This window comes from Trematomus bernacchii, unplaced genomic scaffold (assembly GCF_902827165.1).
Source record: "Trematomus bernacchii unplaced genomic scaffold, fTreBer1.1, whole genome shotgun sequence".
NCBI lineage: Eukaryota > Metazoa > Chordata > Actinopteri > Perciformes > Nototheniidae > Trematomus > Trematomus bernacchii.
The window spans coordinates 5,093,764-5,114,548 of NW_022987910.1; positions in this window are offsets into that span (position 1 = coordinate 5,093,764).

The following is a 20,785-nucleotide window of genomic DNA, read 5'->3' on the forward strand; positions in this document are numbered from 1 at the left end:
GCCATGACATGCAAGAACTAATTTCACCTTATCATTAGTGTTTTCTCTTTTCATCTTCAGGACAACATATTTATGCACTACATGTGTGAGGCATATGCACTTTGAAATAAATAAGTATATTACATTTTTGTATATGAAAAATAAATGAAGACAAGCTTTTTACTAAGCTTTTAAACACCTAAGAGTAAGGCTGGTGTTATTTTACTTTTTAAAGTCACCAACAATAATGTGTTATTCTGTTTTACCATACCTTTTGACTTTCTTATCCTGAATGTTGCCTGTTGGTTACTGACAGAATTATTTAAAAAGGATCAGAAATATGTATTTATTATTTCCCCTATAACTCTTACTTGCTCAAATAACAAAACATGTAAATGTAATTCGATAATACCAGGCTTTTAATAATATAAGTTAAGTGTGTTATTGCTACAGATTCCGAATGTAGCTGTAGAAGCCCTAAAATACACAATACATTTTTCTGAAGGAGCAGAAAAAATGAATTGCAATAATCTAATGGATCAGAGCCTGCATGCAGCTACTGTCACGTTTTTCTGACCGTGAGACATGTTGTTAATCACTGTTTGAGTTAGGCAGGTATGCAGTGAACAGAGACTAACAGGTAAAACACAGAAGGGGAAGCGGGCATCAGACAAACAAGGTAATAAAGAAAGAGTGACAGTGGAAACAGAGCAACAAAGAGTGTGAACACAAAGAGATTGGACAGCACCGGGGCAGGAATGTGCCGGCAGGTAGTGCAGGGGCCCAGGAAGCAGGGAGACATGGGAAAACATGGAGGGGGGAACAATAGCAGGGGTGTGTGTGTGTGTGTGTTTTTTGTGTGGTTGGGTTAGTATATGGGGTGTAGCAGAGCCCAGGGGTATATCGGTTTACCCACCACCACTTACCTGCTCAGCACAGCACTCATTGGGGGCAGGCCTCAAAGGGAAATGCATCAATGGGTGCTATTCATATCGGCACATGACTGCGCGTATGAGTGTGTGTGCAAGCCTGCAACTGACATGAGCCGTTGATTAATTGATTCAGAGATAAGGTGGGGAGGAAATGGTTCAGACTTTTGTCAATTGCATTCTCAAATAAGCAGAATTGTTTGGTTTACCTGTGAGGTTTATATAAACTAAAAAAAAGTCTAAATAATGTGAATTCGCTGTGCAATCACTCCTTCAAATGAGCTGCTCTCTAATCTGCTCTTGAATTACACTAAATCACTGAGTGGATTAACACATTTTCTGGCACCGATACAAAGAAAAGATGATGTAAGGTGTGGTGGAGTTCATTACACACACATCTCATTAAAACATGCAGGTAATGATGATTGTGTACATTGTTAAACGGCTCATATCACATGAATCCCCCTGAGCGAAACACTTGGTTTCAGCAAATTAAGGGGATGGGAAAATGGGGGTTGTTTTAGGGAATCAACACAGTGGGGATTTTCTTAGAAACAAGGGGGATTTTGGTTAACAGTCTGACAGGACAGGAGAGAAGAGATATTGTGTTTCAAATCTCTTTCATATTTAAGGTAGAGTTTATAAAGACATCTTAAATATACCCAGCCGAAAAATTCCCTAAAACAGATGTTTTGGCTCTTTGTTTCTTGTACTAGCTAACTCTGATCTAACAAAAAAAGGCATATGAAGAGCTAAGAGTTCATCCTCAGAACCGTGTCTCAACACTCAAACGCCTGTTTTATGAAGGGTTGTGTGCAGGTTGGTGGACTACTACCTTCTTGTTTCAAAATGACAATGGTTCACAGCACAAAGCCAGGTTCAAATTTAAATTATATTACCGTTTGGTGAGGCAAAACAACACTAGCCTTTCCCTGCACAGAGCCATGACCTCAGATTCAACCAACAGCTTTGGGCTGACTGTGAGTCAGGTCCTATCACTCAACATCAGAGTCCAACTGCACTAATGCTATAGTGGCTGAATCGAAACTGGATCCCTGCAGCTACGCTTCTCCATCTTTTGGAAATCCTTATCTGAAAAATAGAAAAGCAGCATATAAGGAGCAAGATTTTGGAGTGAGTTGTTCAACATCACATAAGATTGTACTGTTTGGGCATTAATACACTTTAATACTTATATTGCTACTTTCACTTGATCAAAGGATCTGAGTGCATTTCCCACCAATCATTGGGTCTAATTGAGAATTCGTGAATGTGTGTGTGTGAGAGGGAGAAGCAGGGAGAGATGTGTGTTAAAGGTGGCAGATGTTGGAGTGCAACCTGAGTAAAGCTCTAGTTTTCTCCCCAGCGACAGAGACGTGGGGTCAAAGCGACAACAACAAGTGACACACAGCAGCTGGGGTAACATGGTATGTGTGTGTTGTTTCATATATGTGCATATGTTATGTATGTTGCATACATGTGTGACATACGATAGTGCGCGGGGCAGATGCCTGAAGCAGAGATAGCAGTTGTCAGGGGATTCCCACGCTAAATCTGTGAGGAAGATGAACATGAGTTTAAGAATCAGGTGCAAGGAGCTTAACACATTTGAATCCCATGAGTGGATAATCAATGCACTGGTTTCTTCATGAGCACCGATCAAATGTCAGGAATTAGAAGAAAATGATTGACTTTGAAGTCTTTGAAAACTTTCATATTTCAATTTTCATTTTAGAAAGTGTTTTGGTTTTTGAAGTGTTTCCTGCAGCCTTTAATTGCACTGATCAGGACTATTGCTAATTTTGTTGTATTCTGTATGACCACAATAAAGGCTTTCTGTGCATTTGTTCATTGACTGTGCTGTTGGTGGTCTTCAAGCACAACCACAACAATGATTCTTCACACTGCCCCGAGCTCACTGCTTGACCACAAACAAGTCCTTAATTTGTCCCTCCCTATCTCCCTGTTTGTGTGTGCCGTCAACACATGCCTGTGTTTGAGTGTTTCCACTAATGCAAAGTGTGTTTGTCGGGGCCACATTGCAAACAGGAAGGTGCTGACGAAATCTTTATTTTCCAAACGGCCCATGCACTGACACAGCAAATCATTTGCCTGTTGAGATTATTTGTTTTGAGCGGATAAGGGAGGCAGTGGGATGGAGAAACATGAGACTATCTACTGTTGGTATTATTCAGTCCACTCAAACCATGAACTGTTTTGGCTGATACCAGGCACATGTCAGTGTTTATACCAAACATCAGCCTGAAGGCTATGTGGAGCACAGGGGACATCATAGTGATATTAGATCCCGCATGGTAACACATTTCCTACTTTGAGCTCTTATCATGTGATTTGAGAACATACTAATAACCTGAAAGTGGCTTTGATGAGCTGTTAGGCTTGAGAGAGATAAGAGCACAGGGCCAAAAACATAAGAAATATACTCAGTTATATGTTTGCCCTACATATCATTAAATCTGATATTTGGCATAAAGACTGATATGTGGTTTAAAGCCCTGAGCTGTGGGATAAACCCTTCAGATTGGGGCTTAAAGGGGCTCTGCTCTCAGCAGTGTGACATGCCCCTTATTTGCCCCTCAATTGCCCGGCAGGGGTGTGTAATCTCTCTCCTCTCTCCGGCCTCTGTCACCCATATCCTGCTCTTCTGGGAGTCGGGGGAGAAGTGTGAAAGGGTGATGTATCAAATGTCTTGAGTTTAAGTCTAAATTCCCGATTTGTATAGTCTGAACAATGATCAGCACCCTAAACAATGTCAGATGTCAGAAATAATGCTCACAGTCTTTTCGGCAGGAATAGGTCCTGTCTTCTTTTCCAGTCTCATTAGCATTGTGTTATAATGTCACATGACACCCATACACAACCAGTAAATAATGATTTTATTGGTCAAAGCAGGTTGAGTTCACTGAACAGGCCCAGTTGAAGTCTGTCACAACACCTGAGCGTCCTCTATCATTGCTTTGATGTGTGTGTGTGTGTGTGTGTGTGTGTGTGTGTGTGTGTGTGTGTGTGTGTGTGTGTGTGTGTGTGTGTGTGTGTGTGTGTGTGTGTGTGTATGTGTGTATGTGTGTATGTGTGTATGTGTGTGTGTGTGCTTGAACAAACAAATGGAAATGTACAGGCATTCCAGTGCTGTTTTTATGACATGCTCCCATGATCATACTGACACACATGCCTCCCTGGTCTTATCTATACTGCTGGAAGGGGCTCCCTCTGTTCCATAGAGGAGAACAAAGTCCACTAGTTTCAGCATAATAACCCTTCAAAGGGAGCGAGAGAGAGAGAGTGTGTGTGTTTGACTTCCAGTAAGTGGCCTTACAGCTTTTCGCAGCAGCGGCCATAGTAAGCAGGTGTCCTTTGTTAGGACTAATCCTCACAAACCTCTTTCAACCAGCCTGATATTTACTGTTCTCCCTCTTACTGAGAGACTCTGACGTCAGTGCTGCAGAGATACTGACGAGGGAGAAGTGTGTGTAGCACAGCAATTCATTCTGGGGACAGTTTTTACAGCCTCTATCTGCTTCACTGACAGAAGATTTATGACAGTGTTTCTCCCCCACTCCCCTTTTTCTTTTTCAACTTTATCCACCCGACTTTCCACACTTTAAAAAAAACCTCTCTCACCTCCCACCATTTTATCTGTTCTCTCTGCCCCTTCTTGTCTGCTTCCCTCCCCCTTGTATCTCCTCTATCTCTTTCTTTAAACGCCCCTTTTCTCCCCCGAGCCCAGGTCGTCTTGAATGGAGTTGCACCATTGTGCCCATTATTTACAGTTATTATTCTACATCCCCTTATGTCATACCCTCTGTCTACAGCCCCGGGGCTCACGTCAATCAACAGGCAATAAAACAGCACTCATCCGACCCTGCCCACTTTCCATCAGCCCGCATGCACAAACAAAATGTCACCATGCTGTTTTTCAAACATCTTTGTTCTATATTTTCTCTAGTAGTAAGTTGCTGTGGTTGCACGTCTAATTCCAGGTACAGAGATGAGACAGCATTTGCATTAGCCAGCATGTCTCAAATAGGCCATGAGCTTTATATAACACAGCAGCCTCATCCAGCAGCTTGTCGGGTCTGTTTATCTTTCTATATTTATGTTACTGGGTGTTTCTAGTGTCTGATTCACTGCCCCGTCAGTGGTGTCTGAAGCAGCTGCAAATGCACTGGATATATTTCTAAGCCTTTCTAACTTATTTCTTAGTCTTTTTAAAACATTTTGACCATTTTTCAAATTATGTACAAATGCTTAAAATGCTGCTATCACTAGAAAATGTTTGTGGGTTGTGTTCATGTCAGTCTATTGTTCAATGAATTATATGTGTGGATGAAAAGGACATACTGTAATAGTGGGTTGGGTGGGTTATATAAAGGGGGGGGGGGGGTGGTTGAACAACAAAGTAGTGCATCAGGAAGGACATACAGTACAGTACACAGTCTTCCATGCTGTGACATGTTGGGATGAGAGAATGCCTCCTTTTGTTTATCTTCGCTCCACAACTCATCAATAAGGTCTTTGACAGAGACACAGATACACTGTGTGTCATTCGTCAACCTGCAGCTCACTCCCACCAGCTGACCCCAAATGCCCTGAACACTCTCGTTGCATCCCACCTCCATTTAACAAAACAACACCATCTATTCAAAACATGAACATACTGAGTATAATGTTTTTATAAAGAGCATCCCACCCATGTTTCTTGAACACCATGTAGGAGTGCCCTGTTTTTCTTTGGTTTCAGCTCCACAAACTAATATAAGTCAGCTTGTATCTCCAAAGATAAGCGTATGAACCTGTTTGGTACAATAACACATTGTTATTCACACGGATCCAGGTGGAACAGCGGACAGACACCCTGATGACAACACTGTTTAAACAGATGTCAGATGCAACTTGGACTCAGGTTTTCCATGGCTAACACAGCGCCAGCTAAATGTTAACTCAATCAGCGGCAACATAATGCTAATGGCAACAATCCGGTTACATTGGCATTTGATAAACTAACATGTCAAAAGTGTTTGTATGCATTACTTTGAAGTTGCATCTATTATCAGGCATGGTTAGAATGTTTTATACTAATTTGATGTGTATTGAAGCCTTCATTTTGCCTGGACTTTTACTGTCTGACTGATTTCCACAGTGTGAGTGTGTAGCTAGATGAGCTTTTTTCAGCATGGATATTGGCCTTCCAGTTTAGAGTGATTCTATCTATAGGCCCACTGAGACATCTGCAACAGCTGGCCAACACCAGGCAAACATTCATTTTTAGGCTACAGACGGCTACACAGAGTGGCAGAAAGTCCAAATGATAGAGAAGGAATAAACAGAATAAGTCAGTTAGTCTCAGTGAATGAAAGGGAAGATATAAGATATGTGGGGAAGGAAGGATAACCTATTGTTAGGGCAAACATGGAAATGAGTATGAGTACATAATGAGGTTGAGAAACAGCTGAAAATTGCATAATTTGTTATAATTAAGCAAGCAGAAGAGTTGCCCACAATGACAGGAGGTTTGATACAAGTTTTGTTACAGTGCAGTCAATAATGGAGTTATTTAAATGATGGAGTTGAATCAGTGCAGTGAAGGGTTAGGGTTAGGGTTAGGGTTAAAATACACCCAAAAATGTGCAACTGCATCTCAAGAGAAAGGGGATGCCATTTGAAATGCCTGTTTATGTCAACATTTTGGGGGAATATTTTGAAAGTTATAATGCTTAAGATGTAATCTTTTGTTAAAGGAAACAGCACCAGTGTCCAAAGCAGTTTTAGTTTAATTAGCCACAATACTATTCTAAATATTTGTGCAAAGCACTCATTGACAACATATTTAATGTCGTTTTCCTTGATATCTGTACTTTCAATATCACATTGTTCCAAAACAAGCATGATAAATGTTATAATGGTAATGGTAAATCGCAAAAAAGCGTTGTAAAATTAAGGGAAAGTTGGTGGCTTTAAATATTAAGGAAGTCAAAAGTGAAATAAAGCAAAAATACATTACATTTTAAAGCTCCCATGTCATGCTTTTCCGGTTATTACCCGTCCCCTTGTGTGTTATGAAGGTTTTTATGCATGTAAACGGTGTGCAGAGTCAAAACCCTCAAAGTACACCCTGTAGCGAGTAAAACTCTAACACAGAAAATACCTCCCCAAAACGCCTCGTTGGAGATACGTCACTGCCCATTTGAGTCTTCCATTTAGTTCCCGGTACCGCCTGATGTCATGCGGTACCCGGAACGAAATGGACCAATCCCGAAGAGCTATGGCCACACCAGCAGCGGCGTGTTCCTCCTCCAGAGGTTCGAAGAACCGGCATTTCACAGACGAAAGCTTCCAAAACATTGCCCAGTTTGAGGCCGGATATGCACAGCTTGTTTGGACCGTTTGGAGCAGGGGAAGATCTGGGTATACAACCTGTAAGTTTGCATTGTTATTTGTGTATTTATCAAACAAGACTGTTTAAATGTGTAAACTGTGTTGGACTGCTAAGCCATTGACACAGTGCTAACTGTGCTAACTAAGTTGCTAGAGTTTCCATATATCAACTCTAATATCAGCAGATGGCCTTGCATACATGTATCTCATAGCAGGAGAATGTCTGCATTCACACACAAAATACCTATTGACAGTATACTCCAGGTGATTTGCCGGTCAGTCGCGAAACTTAATTACATTATAGCTGGCGTAGCGATCTTACACACGGAGCTAGAGCTAGTTTTGGTCGGAAAAACATTTTTGTGATGCTACGTTGCTAGCGTTTAAATATATCAACTACAATGTCAGCAGATGGCCTTACATGTTTGTCATGGCAGGAGAATGTCTGCAGTCACACACACGGAATACTCATACAGTATACTGTACTGTGATTTACCGTACATTGTGACCGTACATATACTGCATGTAGCTAACGAGGCTAGCTGTATGCTAGCGCAAAACAATGTATTCATGCAAGTTACATTGTATGGTAGCAGAATACCCGTATACGATTGCAATTATAAACACGTTATTGCTAGCCTAATATGAACCACTAGCTTTTGTTCATAGTAGTTTTATTACACTGCATTATAGTTGCCTTTCCTCCAAGCTAACGTTCATATCGTGTTAGCTACCAAGGTAAACAAAGCTAGGTTAGCATATTAGCAGGCAAGCTGTTCATTACACAACTACTACTAACGAATCTAAAACAACTAAGTTTCTCTAATATTTTGTGATTTGCATTTGATTTCGTCCAGCCAGATCCTGGCGGACAATCCATGACGGGGAAGGGACTTCGACTACTACTGAGGCCTCGTGCTAAAAGGCACCGCACCGACTGTGCGCGGGCAAGATGCGAGGAGGAGGAATGAATGATATACCGTGTGTATATATGTATATTTATGTTCATTTTGTACATTTCTAAAAATAAAGTTTAATGGAAATACTTAGTAGGCCTATCCTTTCTTCCCTGAATTCATATATAGCAAACCATGATTTGATTTCTCATCAAACAGTAGTAGTTTATAACGGGTAAAAATAACTTACTCTTTGTTATGAGAGTAGCTCGTAGGCCACAACGGAAAGACAAGGAGACATACACGAGTTTACAAAACCACGGCACATTTATTGTGGTAAATGCAGAGATAGGTGGTTGAGAGGATCGCAGAGTTAGTCTTCCTGCAGCCGCTTTGGAGAGAGACTGTGTCCGGAGGTGTCCGTGATCGTGCTGATTAGCCTCTTCAGCTCCACCCCATCGTAAGACAAAGGCCCTGGGGCCGTCACACTCTTCTATAACAACAGTTAAAAATATATATGTATATAAAATATACCGCTGTACCGACGCCATGATAAGACTGATGTTACGCTGAGAGCAGCCGGGAAAAGCACTGACATGGGCGCAGCCTCTCTGGTGGTTGACTAATCAGAACGAGTGGCCGAGCTGACCAATCGGAGCACACTAGGCTCACAGGGAGGGGGGGGGCAAGAGCTCCAACGAGTCGTTTAGTGGAGAAAGTGAATACTGCTGAATACACATGCTTGACAGAGATGCTGTATGCGAAACCAATGTAAGTTTGGAAAATTGCACAGTATAAATCTATTTTAGTATACCTCAACAATGTAATTATGATCAGTGGAAATGGCCATGACATGGGCCCTTTAACTTGAAAGTCAGTGAAAGCCAGTACAAGAAGTATAGATAAAAAGAAGAACAGCGAGCACAGAAGAGTGAAAAGATGAATTGCGTTTGTGATCTAGAAGAATCAGTGAATCAAGTATGATTACATAACAGTTGTTCATGCTGGTTTGAAAACACAGAGTTGTGTATGGCCTAAGGGGCATTTCCCTGCTCTTCAGTCAAGTGACAGGCGCCCACTGTGTGTGACAGCAGAGAAAAACACTGCACCATGTGCACACTGCTCCTCTTTGAGCTACTATAATGAAAATTAAGGGAGGAGGGATGTGAATTTGGAAGTTTTTATTCCCTGCATTAAAGGAACATTTAAAAGTTAAAGTCCCAGGCATGGTGTGTGTCAACAGTGATCAGCCTCTAGGAAAATAAGTAACAGACACAAACGGTTGTTGCTGACTGTACATCCATGGCTCAGCTCCCCTGAGTCTCACCATAGTATCCATATTCTGCAGCAGACTGGCCGTGGAAACAGATTCTGTGTCAGTGTACCAGATTTACGTCAGCCGAATCACTACTAACTCCCACACATGCCCCAGTCTTACTTGGACACACAGGCAAGCATCCATGAACACACACATTATGCTCATTCACATATATCCACACACAAAGAGGCATGCATTGGCTGACAGAGAGATTTGTTGTTCCTCCAAGTCCTCCCTCGGCCAGCAGCCCTGAGACGCCATGAGTCTATATTTCAAAGGCCAAGGTCAGAGCGGCCTGCATTCACCAGGAAGTTACACAGTAATGACATCAATTAGGAGGCTGCCGCTAAGAGGTATTCAATCTCTTTCTTTCTTAGTCTCTCGGGAATAAAGCTTCACTTTGTCCTACGAAATTATCCACATTTTACAAAAACTTTAAAACAATAAATACAGCCTCTCCTTGAATTTGGCTGATGGCTGCTGCTGTCATGTGACTTTTTTCCCACAGCCGAGCAAAGTGGCACCGGTTTCGATTAGACCTCACATTTGTATTCACATAATACTCCCTCGCTCTCCCACTTCTTCTCTGTGTCACAATCTCCCTCGGTCTCTTCCAAACTTTCTGTATCTAATTTTCTTCTTCCCTTGCACTCCCTTCTTGTCTCTCTGTGGTTCACTCCCACCAGCCCAGTGTCCCATATGAGAAGAAATCACACACACACACACACACACACACACACACACACACACACACACACACACACACACACACACACACACACACACACACACACACACACACACACACACACACACACACACACACACACACACACACACACACATAGTTTTGTTACGACAGTTGACAGCATGTATCCATTAACCACCAACTGTTCAACCTTGACTGAGACAAGGAACCTCTACATACTCACTTCATCAGTGGAGACAAAAGTAAACAGTAAAGTAATACATCAAAACTTTAGGTTAAATATACTTTAAAGGAATACTATTAATTAAGTAGAAGAATAACCCTCATATATGTTATCTTGCGTTTTACAATATTTCATTATAATTTAATATGGATTGACATTTCAATCAATTTTACAGAGATTCCGTTTTTCACAACAAAATGAGTATTCAGCATGTATTGAGATCTAGTTGTTAAGTGTCTCCTGTGTCTCTGAAAGCAGGGAGTGTGTAATGAAAGATGCTATGGTGTTCTGTTGTTGGAAATGCAACACACCTGACCTTTGTATTGTTTAAGCTTTGTGGGAGATGCGGCAGGTGTTTTATTAGGCTCTCTCTCTATACATCTATCTAATCGACAGAATCAATTTAGTTATCAAAGTCTTTATCGAATAAAGCTGTTAGAGAACTGAATGAGGTAAACAGTAAAATACGTTTACCAGAAATGTAGTGACGTAGAAGTATAAAGTACTCACGCAAGTACCTAAGATCAAACTTGAGTATTAGTTTATTTTCATCACTGTCCTCGTTCAGCTTGAGTATTTTTCATTTATTTAACAGGGACAGTGCACATTAATTAACATTGCTGTAAATGGGCCAGAGTTAGCCAAGAGGCTATTTTTCGTCTGTAGTCCCTGGACAGATTTTACAAGTCAACCTAAAACACATTTCATTTTAAACACGTAAATACAGTCAGATTAAAACATGCAACATACATTATTGGAATACTTAAATAAAAAAAATAAAAGACAGAACAATAAAACAAAACAAAAGAACATGTTAAAACACAGGCAGTGGGTTTTAAGGAGCAGAAGATTGTGTCAGTGTTGGCAGAGCTGATTCCTCACTAACCATGTTTTGAATGCCAACTTCACACAAACCAAATAACTACTGTCACAATACTATAATTGATGCAGCTAAACAATTATAATATATATATACATAGCTTTATAATAATAATAATATGTTGCACCAAACAAAACCCCTAAACCAGTAGGTTTTTATTTATCTGAACAACACATCATATAATTAAACGGCCGGTATTTAGACTTAGTCAAATCCTGCAGTAGGTCTTTGTTCTTAGTCTTTGGAGGTGAAAGCAGCTTTGCTTCTGACACACAACAGACGTCATGACCCCTTTCGCAATGCGTCCAAAACCTGTTCTTAACAACTCAGCTCTTCCTGATGTTTTGTTGGCTCACTGCAGACCAACAAAGCAAAGAATTAATGGTCCAAACTGAAAGGGAATCAGACAAATACACCTCAGTCAAAAGCATCAAAGTCATTTTCGAAGTTGAATAGCGAAGCTTGGATGGTGGTTTGACTACCTTTCAGTGGTGCACTCTGAGATAAGCCTTAGCTAAATACAGAGATAAAAGCAAATGGATGATGTGGATTCACATCGCCCAGTGGCATCACAAAGAGACTTTTCTCTTGTAAACTTTACTGGAAGTGACTGTATTCATTCATTATTTTAAAAGGAGCATTGGAAAGGGAGGAAAATGGGTCAAAGAGTGGGATAATGTTTTAACACAAAAAGATGATAAAAGTTTTATTGTAAAAAAAAAAAAAAGAAGCACCTGGAGATGTTACCTAAAGAACTTTCTTAGTATTCTGGAAACCAAAGCTGGCATTTAGATAATCAATGTTGTTTGTTTACATTCATTTCAGTATGCTATAAAAATCAACTTGCAGTCACTTGAAACCTGCTTGAGATCAGCGATCCATCAGAGTTAACAACATGGCTGTCTGTTGTCAAAGAAAGGTTATCATTGCCTGGTAGTACAGTGCAGAGATTTCCTATCAATCACTTTCAACGCCTCAAGAATGTAACACTAACATAACCTGTACCAGATAAACAAGAAACATGGAAATACATGGTTACCAATGGATAGGGTATTAGAAGAAACACTACAGAATAACCTGTTCAAGGATCAGCAGTGATCTAAAGTATATATTATTGATAGTAAATAAACTGCAACATAATATAACACCAATTGTGAGTTTAACACTGATCTGAATTTCTTGCATGTTGTTGTCTTCTCTGATGAGCTTGGTCCAGACACTCAGTCTGGACAGTGTCTGGGGTCAAGGCCCTCCTACAGAGCTCCTCTCATAGGTCACATCCTGTCCGAAGGGGGAGAAAGATGGGGCTTCTCTTACCGTGGGAGGTGGGAGGCTGCAGGTCAGAGTTCAGGGCTGCTTTCTCAGGTTTCAAAGCTTGCTGGGGGCTGAGGTCGCTGGGTCATGGCGGGCAGTTCGGCTCTAGTTAAGGCCGCTGTGTTTTTGTGAATCACAGTAATGGCTTCCGCAATTAAACACTAAAAATGGAAGCATTTAAATCCTCTGGTGAAAGAGAGGGACAGTGATGAACGTCAGGCGGTTTCACCCAATCGTGTGATCTGTCTCTGGGCGCTCGTTACCTGATGTGCGGCTGAGCACAAGCTACCACTGTGATTTTAGTGTGCGTTGTGTCGTTACTGTGGGATTACTGAGCAATCAATCATTGAGGGCAGCTCTGCTTTTGACTTCAGTGGACAAACACAATCTCAGTGTAAGCTCACTGTCAGTGATAAAAGACCAATAGGTCTGGTAGATCAGATAGAGTGTGTGCATGTGTGTCAGTGGTGTTGGTGGTGGTGATGGGGGATGGACTGGTATATACCTTTGTGGTTTATAAAACAGTGTGGCTAGGAAGTATAGGCCATGAGAAAGCAACTGTGAAGTATGCTAAGGTATTGTGTGTTGTGAAAAATGGAGGAGAAAATACAGATGACAATTTGTAAAGGAGACTCTGAAACTTGGAGGTAGAGAGTGAATGAAAAAGATATAAAAAGAAATGCCCTGGCTGGGCAAAGAGAGGAGAAGGTGAAGGTCAATCTTCGGCCAGAGAATGAAGAATAGGGCATTGTTTTGGTAACCGATTGGGAAAAGTGAATGCAGATATTCAGAAGTGGGATAAAGGTCAGCCCTAGAAAGACAGCGGAGTGGGGGGTGACAACAGGATTGAGTGTGAGTGTGGAAGAAACAAAAGAGAACTGCCAAGAGTAAGATGATAAAGAGTTTGAGAGAGAGAGTGAAGAGAAACACCCTTGCAACCAATTGTACAAAAGAAAAAAGACCAAAAGTTCATCAGAAGTACAAGTTGAACCTTATTCTTTCTTCTAGTGAGCTATTCAATTGCTGCACTGCAGGGACAGGGAAGTAGAGCACTTTTGCAGGTGTTATCTCGGTTACCGAATAAAGGCTTTGTGCACAGTGTGGCGTGAGGCGAGGATCTGAAACCTGTAGGGAGAGAGGGACACGCTTACATAACTGGCCCTGTGACTGCCAACAGCTGGCTTGGTCTGGGCCCGCAGCGCTAAAGCTTCTACGGGTCCAGATCCAGATCTCATGTGTCCATCAGTTAGTATTTTAGAGCAGAGGCAGAATGGAAAGAGCCGGGCCATGTGAGGTTCTGTCTCCCGTCAAGATGCATCTCCTCCGTCTGAGTGGAAGAGCATATGTGTTGATCAAATGCCAAGAACTGAGAAAGAGGTCATACAGTCACTTTAATACGCTGATCCACTATTTCATTTCAAACAGTTTGAAACAAATTATGAGGCACTGCAACACTTCCCAGCTTCAGGGCATGACAGTTTATTAAAATGTATCAACATGAGATGAAGTCTATATCTTCAGTGCGTGATAGCAAGATGACAACATTATAATTGTGAGGTAAACTGGACGAGGGTTAGGGCTATAACTCTATTAAACCTGCAATATGTACTGTTTCATGTTGGATATAAAGTTTTGACTCAAACATTCCCTAAAAGTCTCTCATAATAATAAAAAAACATAAAATCTGATGTGTCGGATAGTTTGCCTTTCGAAGTGTTAGAAATCATTGGTTCACAAATAAAAGTATCTTCTGATCGGAAAATGGTTTAGTTACCATGAAATCAAGTTAGTAAGTATAATATACATTCATTGTTGTGGTAAAACAAAACTACAGCCATGGATGAAGCTGCTCTGGGGGTTGTGAATTTAGCCAAATGCTTACCTTGGCATGTTAAAATGCTGATGTTGTGGAATAACGGTGTTCCTGTTCATCCTCTTACCATAGAAGCATGCCAATATTTGCTAATAAGCACTACACATACAGTACAACTGCAGTGGTTGGGAACATCATTAGTTTGCAGGTATTTATAGGGATGATGACTATATCAAAATTCAGAAGATCTCCAAAAGTGACTCTTGTGGAAGACCTGCATATTGGTACAAAATTGCATGGTGATTCATTCAATAGTTGCTGAGATAAAACCACAAATATCAACCTCATAGTAGGGCTAGAAAAAAGTTGGGGATCAACAAATGGATCCAGCTTCATCCTTTGGGGACCTTGAATGTCTGTACAAACTGTCAGGACAATCCCTCTTATAGTTTCTGAACTATTTTAGTCTGCACCGAAGACCGACCAACACACCGACATTCCTTACCCGTGTCTAGAAACCTTGACACCAGCAAGGTTAAAAATACTTGGTTAACAATGCTTATTGTTCTCCCATGGTCTCCTATGTTAATACACATGTTTTTTTAACCCATGTATCGAGCGATCCCCCTCCCTCTGCGGACTTTTAGGCTCCATACTAATGTCACAATGATTTCTGATTTTATCCAGATGGACTGATCTTACAGCTGCTAGAAGACTTTATCACTTGAACACATTTGCTAAACCAACTAATACTGTCATTTTTTCATTCTCAACACAACCACAGGCTCTGTTAATCTTGCATGTGTTGAACTAAATTATTGTTTACTTTCCCAACAAGGAACACTTTGGTCCATCAGTCCTGTTGAACTGGTCAGGCCACTAATGAGTCACAGGGCTGGGTAAATAATCAGCTTCTCCCTCTGACATTATCACTGACCGCTAAACCTGTAGACTGATTTCATAGGCATTTGTTTACTCTAGGAATACAATTGCACTTTTCTTGATATGTTCATTCTGCACTGATATTTGGAAACACTCACTCAGGGTGTTTGATCAATATTAAAACTAGTGAGTCACCTATCTGTTATCTGTGGTGTCTTTGTCCTGTTAAATCAGTCAAACTGAAGGCTGTTGGGTTTGCAGTCCAAACAGTGGGCACACACACACACACACACACACACACACACACACACACACACACACACACACACACACACACACACACACACACACACACACACACACACACACACACACACACACACACACACACACACACACACACACACACACACACACACACACACACACACACAGTATCGTTATCTGTCCCATATGAGAGATCAAAGCACCGCATGCTGACGGCGATCAAACAGACCCAGGCAGCGCCAACAAAAAATACTGATAGAGAGAGCAAGTGAGTTAACAGAAAGAAAAGGGAAGCAAAGGACATGGAGAGATACAATCATAAGTAAAGAGGAGAGAGAGAGGGAGAGTAAGAAAGGAGAAAATATTCACATATGTCCCAGAGTAAATGAGGTCACTACACCCAAAAGCCATTTCAACATAGAGAAGGGTGTTTCTCAATGTCGAGGAAAGCTGCTCCAGTCTACACATGTGCAGCCTCGAAATTTCCCGCAACGAAGTACGCCGGCCTCGGTAGAATTCCAAGTATCCTGGACATTGGAACAGTCCTTCGGCGGGACTCGATGACGTAGCATCCTTGAAATAGTGGCTCTGGAGCATCCTTCCTTGACATTGAGAAACACCCACTGACTCGGAGGTACATGTGCTACCAAGCAAGCCTCCTCGACATTGAGAAACACCCTATGTCTCTGGAGGCCAATCAGATAACATCAGCCAAGTGGGCTGCAGCTGTGACCCAATCACAACCTCTCTTAGTGACATCAGACGTACAGTTGGATTGAAACCAGGGAATATGATCTACTGAGGAAAGAAAACTTAAAGTGTGGATCCTCTTGGAAATCTAAACTTTATTGAATTAGACCCTGAAGCCTCAACTCATATGCTCCAGTTTCATCAGCAAAATCACTTTCTAGAGTCAGGGAAGGACTACTTTTCATGCCCCAGATGCAATTTGGCACTAAAGACCGAAACCAAGTAGCCTACAGTGCAGGCAACTTGAGACGCTCTTCAAACACCAGATGCTCTCCTTATCAAGAACTATGCAGCATCTGGTTACTGTCTGAACACCAGAGAATAGATCCCAAATGTTTACAGCTGAATGTTGGAGACAACAAGTGAAATGCTAACATACAGTATCTCAAGTCAATTATTAACTACACTCTTCAATGGAGAACAGTTTCCATTGTGTAGCAGAGCTGCTGATAAGAGACAGATATGGAGCTGCTTCTGTCACCCCATTCTTTCTGCAACAGGTTAATTATCTTTTCAGCTGTGAGTTCAACCATAAAAAGAGTGGAATTACACACCTTCTCGTGTGTTTACCATGTTGTAAAGCCCATGTGACAAGCACAAAGGTGTGTGCATTTGTGAATGAAGCACCATACTTTATGGACTTATTATATTGTGAATGTAAAAACACAAATCCATGAATTAATTGAACTGAATTCAAATGATGGTAAAATATTAGCAAATACAATTCAAAGTTATAAAAAATAAAAGAGCTAAAGATTACTACTGCTTTCTCATTTTGTATCCCCTTTATTCACCAATTTGTGTCGACAATACTGCAATGTAATACAAAATACACGGAATTTTGTAACCAAGGAGCAGTGGCAAATATTCTTCTTGATAACACAGACCAATCAAATTGTAAAACACAGTGCATTCAAATAGGACAGAAATTTAAAAACTCACAAAAAACGTCAAGCAAACAGAAACTAAGCAGAGTTGGAGCCGAAGTTAAATAAGGACAAAGAAGAACTCTGTCAGGTTTACAAATTACTAAACAGCTTTATAAAGAATTTGCTTGAGGAGCAAGGTCTTGTAGTTAACTTTTTTACGAGTGAACCTAGAGGCTACAGTTGAATCACCTTTACATAAATACACTGTATAACAGGCAAGTGTAAAGATACAAAAATGTTCACATCCAAACAGATTGCCTGAAGAAGAGACACATGTTTCGCAGACCACAGGACAGATGTTCTGGAGGCAGCAATGGGCCTCTTTATAAAAAAACACTGAGCAGTTCAAAGAGGCCCTGCTGACCCCGAGACAGAGCGACTCAATTAGCTTCCCATAATGAGACTGCACTGTGGGGGGTGTTTATATAAGCTTATTAAAACATAATCCTGCTAGCTACGCCATACTGTAGCATGCCAGACAGGTCACTCCTGCTACCACAGTGTTAGCTAACAGCAGGCTGGTGGCTTTAGTCCTCAGAAGAAATCAAAAGAGAGCTTAGTCAAACATATTTTTGTTAATCATAAATCAACTTAAGTGAAACTCTCTTTTTCGGGGGAAAAAACTAGCTTGATTACTCTGCAGTAATATCTGTTCACCCTACAGATTTGTTCTCCACAGCCCAAACTTGGTGTTTACATAATGTACTCCACACTGTATACTTTTTGATGACTAGGATTCTCAGAGCCTACATATGTGTAATGATCTTAATAATACTTTTGGACATGAGCTGTTGTTCGAAGATACAAACACTAAGAGAAAGCCAAGTATCTGCATTTAAAAAAAGAAGATCAAGAAGATCACTGTATCACTGCAAGATACCCTTTCACATTAAAAAACCCAGTCTATTGACTCATTGTTGATATTTAATAACGATTCAAGCTGCTTTATATGAAAACATGGGGAATTTTTTGTCTGAACATGGCAACTTGATTGTTTGGCATGGCATGAATAAAACTGGGCTGTTTAATATACAGAGGAGCTGATGAGGGAGTGCAATGCAGGTGAGCAGTTGGGGAATTTAACTGCAGGGCTGAAGTGTAAACTGGGTGTGGATGAGTCCGGTGATTGTAAAACTAGGACTTTTGAAAAAGGATCATATGGAATATATAGAGTTATTATGTTAATAAATAATTTAATATATTATCATAATGACAGTTGCATTTTAACATGTTCTTCAACAATTTCACAAGTTGTTTATTCATTCATATATTTAAAAAAGTGTATTTTCTTAATTATTATTTCAAAGCCCTCGATTGGACTCCTTTGTTTACTTCCAAAACATAATGACATCATTATGTAACTCTTGCGCTTCTATAGAGTGGTGCAGGGATGACGTATTTACCCGGAAGTAAGCTGCGCATGGGTTCCCTCGACAAAAAAGCAATGGGATTTCTCCATCGGATTTTGGAAAATAGCTCGAAATAAGGTCTGTGGAAAACGAACCTGTTTGATAAATGCACGTTTTGTTCAGCCGGATAATATCCACATGTCTACTCTACTTTTATAATTTTCGAATCATAAATCTAATCGCCAGAAGCAAATTGCTAACGTTATGCTATAAACAAACTACAGCCGAGTACAGCAGGGTCGCACGACTTCAACGTCATGCCAACTTAAGATCGATATTCAAAAATACAGATTCAAAATTGTACAAGTTGAAGCTTTTGTTTTAACAGTTTTCAAGAGTGCAGGTACTTGCTTTCAAGCAGAACAGGGGTGAACAAACTTAGCGGGAGTGTTTACATGTTCGGTGTAATGACGTACAACGTCCTCGACAACTTCTGTAGTCCTATTCAGCCACTTGTTAACAACCATTGTTTTTCATACACGTAAACTCTTTCAAAATCACCAGTGGGGTCACTGCTGATGTATTTAATGTCATAGAACAAAACGTGATCCGTCTCTTAAATTTGTGTCAACCACAGACCATATTTCGAGCTATTTTCCAAAATCCTATGGAGAAATCCCATTGACTCTGAGACGAGGGAACCGGATGTGGTAAAATGCTAACTCACTTCCGGGTTTTAGGACTCGTCACTGCACCACTCTATTGGCTAGCGCTCAAACACATTGTACGTGCTAAGGGGCGGGACATCTCTAAGTGGTTGACCAATCACAACAGAGCAGGCCAGCTAACCAATCAGAGCAGACTGGGCTCTGGTTTCAGACAGAGGGTGAAAAGAGGTGCTGCAGCACAGACAGTATGAGAAAAATAAAGACCTTTTTGAACATTAAAGCATGGAAACAAGTCACAGTAGGGGCACAAAATACAATTCTGAAACCTGAAAATTAGCATCATAGGGCCCCTTTAAGGGTGTGAAATGGGTGACACAGTCAACTGTGCTGTAGTCGGCTTCAGCTGTAAAAACTCAGATGATCGTTGAACTTTCTGCCCTGCAAACCCAGCTCCTTACATAACTTCTGAGAATCATTTAGGTAACAAGTGAACTCTGACTCTAGATGAAAGAGCAGCTCTGTAATAGGTTTTGATGTCTTAAAGTTGATGAAGGATTTCTTCGGCACCCCTCAGATAATTACTAGCATAATGACTGGAGCTCAGCCCATGGGGCGGGATTACTGAGGGACATTAACGATGTCGATCAGGCCTGTGGGGTGGGACTGTGGTCCACTTTTGTACATTGTCTTTAGGATTAACTGTTGCCCAAGCTCTTGTAATGCGATGCAATATGTCTGGGGCCCTGATTAAAAAACACCCACACGTACAGTAGACTTAACCAACGATTGAGAACAGTTAATTATTCTGGACATAAATCTTCTTTCAAAGTATGTTTAAGACCTCAGTCTTGTAGTTACTTCAGTGACCTGTTCTCATGTTCTCATATGTTCACAGGAGGACCATACGTATGAGTTTTTGGTCTGTGTGATTATGCCACACAGGTTTACTTACAATTTTTGATTTTACAGGAATCATGTGCTGTACAGAGCCATAGACTGCATACATAAAATGTACAAAGTCAGCTAGACATTTCGCTCAGTGTTATGGTAAGCTAAACTCGCTGGCGGATGATTCCAGTTTTATGTTAGACATATTAGACATATGTTAGACATATAAAAGTTATACGGACAGTTTTTTCTTTGTGCCTCAACATTTGAAGGAGTTTAGTTGGGTTGATAACTTGAGAAATGTCGATTAAATATCTCGGTATTCGTAGTCTTCCATCAGCAGCAGATATACTTTTTGAACTCACAACAGAAACTACAGCTCAGGCTCAACTCTGAGAGCAAATGAGCAGCTCCATTCGACTGAACTGGAAGCTAACAGATTGACCCAGAAGCTTTGCCAACGTGAAGCTGTGACTACTAAATGACTCATGATCATTTCATGATTGACAGCTCAGACTTCCACCGAAGACAATAATTTGTAGGCCTACGTCTGGCAGACAGGTAGATATTACAGTCAAACACAAAAGCCACAAGA